At 39.8% G+C, this 3,960-nt stretch overlaps 1 non-coding gene across 1 annotated transcript; it reads left to right on the forward strand.

The window, feature by feature from the left end:
- Positions 1 to 2,422: 2,422 nt before the first annotated feature.
- On the forward strand, positions 2,423 to 2,530 carry LOC112700416 (small nucleolar RNA R71). Its single transcript, XR_003153323.1, has one exon. It is a non-coding gene; the product is annotated as a small nucleolar RNA R71 (small nucleolar RNA).
- The last annotated feature ends 1,430 nt before the right edge of the window (positions 2,531 to 3,960 follow it).

Raw genomic sequence — 3,960 nt, forward strand, 5'->3', positions numbered from 1 at the left:
GGAGAAGTGGTGTTTAGGTTGTGTGAAAATGAAGGAGTGAAGATGGGTTTATATAGGAGTGGGGGAAGGGTAGGGTTCGGTCATGTATGGGTGGGTTTGGGTGGGAAAGTGGTTTGAATTTAAATGGTAAGGTAGGTGGGGTTTTATGAAGGATGGATGTGAGTGGGGAAGAGAAAGATGGGATTTGATAGGTGAAGGGCTTTTGGGGAAGAGGTGTTGAGGTGATTGGTGAATGGGTGGAGAAGAGAGAGAGTGGTGGGGTAGGTGGGGATCCTGTGGGGTCCACAGATCCTGAGGTGTCAAGGAAAAGTTATCCCTGCACCAGATGGCAAGCAAAATTGCATTTTTAGCCATTTCTGGCGTTAAACGCCGGGCTAGTGCCCATTTCTGGCATTTAACGCCAGTTTCTTGCCCTTTTCTGGCGTTTAACGCCAGTCTGGTGCCCTTTTCTGGCGTTAAACGCCCAGAATGGTGCCAGACTGGGCGTTAAACGCCCATCTGCTAACCTTACTGGCGTTTAAACGCCAGTAGGTGCGTCCTCCAGGGTGTGCTGTTTTTCTTCTTGTTTTTCATTCTGTTTTTGCTCTTTTCATTGATTTTGTGACTTCTCATGATCATCAACCTAAAAAATATAAAATAACAAAAGAAAATAGTTAATTATAAAACATTGGGTTGCCTCCCAACAAGCGCTTCTTTAATGTCATTAGCTTGACAGAGGACTCTCATGGAGCCTCAGAAATGCTCAGAGCTATGTTGGAACCTCCCAACACCAAACTTAGAGTTTGAATGTGGGGGTTCAACACCAAACTTAGAAGTTGGTTGTGGCCTCCCAACACCAAACTTAAAGTTTGACTGTGGGGGCTCTGTTTGGCTCTGTTTTGAGAGAAGCTCTTCATGCTTCCTCTCCATGATGACAGAGGGATATCCTTGAGCCTTAAACACCAAGGATTCTTCATTCACTTGAATGATCAACTCTCCTCTATCAACATCAATCACAGCCCTTGCTGTGGCTAGGAAGGGTCTACCAAGGATGATGGATTCATCCATGCACTTTCCAGTCTCTAGGACTATGAAATCAGTAGGGATGTAATGGTCTTCAACTTTAACCAGAACATCCTCTACAAGTCCATAGGCTTGTTTTCTTGAATTGTCTGCCATCTCTAGTGAGATTTTTGCAGCTTGCACCTCAGAGATCCCTAACTTCTCCATTACAGAGAGAGGCATGAGGTTTACACTTGACCCTAAGTCACACAAGGCCTTCTTGAAGGTCATGGTGCCTATGGTACAAGGTATTGAAAACTTCCCAGGATCTTGTCTCTTTTGAGGCAGTTTCTGCCCAGACAAGTCATCCAGTTTTTTTGGTGAGCAAAGGAGGTTCATCCTCCCAAGTCTCATTTCCAAATAACTTGTCATTTAGCTTCATGATAGCTCCAAGGTATTTAGCAACTTGCTCTTCAGTGACATACTCATCCTCTTCAGAGGAAGAATACTCATCAGAGCTCATGAATGGCAGAAGTAAGTCCAATGGAATCTCTATGGTCTCATTTTGAGCCTCAGATTCCCATGGTTCCTCATTGGGGAATTCATTGGAGGCCAGTGGACGTCCATTGAGGTCTTCCTCAGTGGCGTTCACTGCCTCTCCTTCCTCCCAAAATTCGGCCATGTTGATGGCCTTGCACTCTCCTTTTGGATTTTCTTCTGTATTGCTTGGGAGAGTACTAGGAGGGAGTTCAGTAATTCTCTTGCTCAGCTGACCCACTTGTGCCTCCAAGATTCTAATGGAGGACCTTGTTTCAGTCATGAAACTTTGAGTGGTTTTGATTAGATCAGAGACCATGGTTGCTAAGTTAGAGGTATTCTGCTTAGAACTCTCTGTCTGTTGCTGAGAAGATGATGGAAAAGGCTTGCTATTGCTAAACCTGTTTTTTCCACCAATATTATTGTTAAAACCTTGTTGAGGTCTCTGTTGATCCTTCCATGAGAGATTTGGATGATTTCTCCATGAAGGATTATAGGTGTTTCCATAGGATTCTCCCATGTAATTCACCTCTTCCATTGAAGGGTTCTCAGGATCATAAGCTTCTTCCTCAGGTGAAGCCTCCTTAGTACTGCTTGGTGCATTTTGCATTCCAAACAGACTTTGAGAAATCATATTGACTTGTTGAGTCAATATTTTGTTCTGAGCCAATATGGCATTCAGAGTGTCAATCTCAAGAACTCCTTTCTTCTGACTAGTCCCATTGTTCACAGGATTTCTTTCAGAAGTGTACATGAATTGGTTATTTGCAACCATTTCAATTAGCTCTTGAGCTTCTGTAGGCGTCTTCTTCAGATGAAGAGATCCTCCAGCAGAGCTATCCAAAGACATTTTGGATAGTTCAGAGAGACCATCATAGAAAATACCTATGATGCTCCATTCAGAAAGCATATCAGAAGGGCACTTTCTGATTAATTGTTTGTATCTTTTCCAAGCTTCATAGAGGGATTCTCCTTCCTTCTGTCTGAAGGTTTGGACTTTCACTCTAAGCTTACTCAATTTTTGAGGTGGAAAGAACTTTGCCAAGAAGGCATTGACTAGCTTTTCCCAAGAGTCCAGGCTTTCTTTAGGTTGAGAGTCCAACCATGTCCTAGCTCTGTCTCTTACAGCAAAAGGGAATAGCATAAGTCTGTAGACCTCAGGCTCAACCCCATTAGTCTTGACTGTGTCACAGATTTGCAAGAATTCAGCTAAAAACTGATGAGGATCTTCCAATGGAAGTCCATGAAACTTGCAATTCTGTTGCATTAGAGAAACTAATTGAGGCTTAAGCTCAAAGTTATTTGCTCCAATGGCAGGGATAGAGATGCTTCTCCCATAGAAGTCAGGAGTAGGTGCAGTAAAGTCACCCAACACCTTCCTTGCATTGTTGGCATTGTTGTTGTTTTCTGCTGCCATAGGTTCTTCTTCTTTGAAGATTTCTGTTAGGTCCTCTACAGAGAGTTGTGCTTCTTCTTTTCCTCTTTCATTTTTGAAAAACACTAATTGATTTTCGAAAATGAAAGAGGAAAAGAAATCAAGTGATTTTTGAAAAAGATTTTGAAATTAGAAATCAGAAAGATTTGATTGAAAACTATTTTGAAAAAGATGTGGTTAAGAAGATATGATTAGTTTTAAAAAGATGTGATTGAGAAGATATGATTTGAAAAACATTTTAAAAAGATTTGATTTTGAAAATTAAAAACTTGGCTAACAAGAAAAGATATGATTCAAACATTAAACCTTTCTCAACAGAAAAGGCAACATACTTGAAATGTTGAATCAAATCATTAATTGATAGCAAGTATTTTTAAAAATAGAAAGAAATTGATTTTGAAAACATATGATTGAAAAGATATGATTTGAAAAAGATTTGATTTTGAAAAAGTTTGAAAACTGAAAAAAAATCTGCATTAAAAACAAAATCTTCCCTCTTGTGCCATCCTGGCGTTAAACGCTCAGAATGGTGCACATTTTGGCGTTTAACGCCCAAAACTATACCCTTTTGGGCGTTAAACGCCCAACCAGGTACCCTGGCTGGCGTTTAAACGCCAGTCTGTCCTTCTTCACTGGGCGTTTTGAACGCCCAGCTTTTTCTGTGTAATTCCTCTGCTGTATGTTCTGAATCTTCAATTCTCTGTATTATTGACTTGAGAAGACACAAATTAAAAATATTTTTGGATTTTTAATAATAAGGAAAAATCAAAATGCAACAAGAATCAAATAACAATGCATGCAAGACACCAAACTTAGCAGTTTGTATACTACTGACACTAATGAGAATGCATATGAGACACACAAAACACTCAAGTCAAGAGAATTTAAAGATTAGAGTAAGAAATCATCAAGAACATCTTGAAGATCACTAAGAAATATTTTTGGATTTTATGACTTTGTAAAATTTTTTTGTGCTTTTTTCAAAAATTAAGTGGAAAAAGAAAATA

The sequence above is a fragment of the Arachis hypogaea genome, chromosome 6 (assembly GCF_003086295.3).
Source record: "Arachis hypogaea cultivar Tifrunner chromosome 6, arahy.Tifrunner.gnm2.J5K5, whole genome shotgun sequence".
NCBI classification, from domain to species: Eukaryota; Viridiplantae; Streptophyta; class Magnoliopsida; order Fabales; family Fabaceae; genus Arachis; species Arachis hypogaea.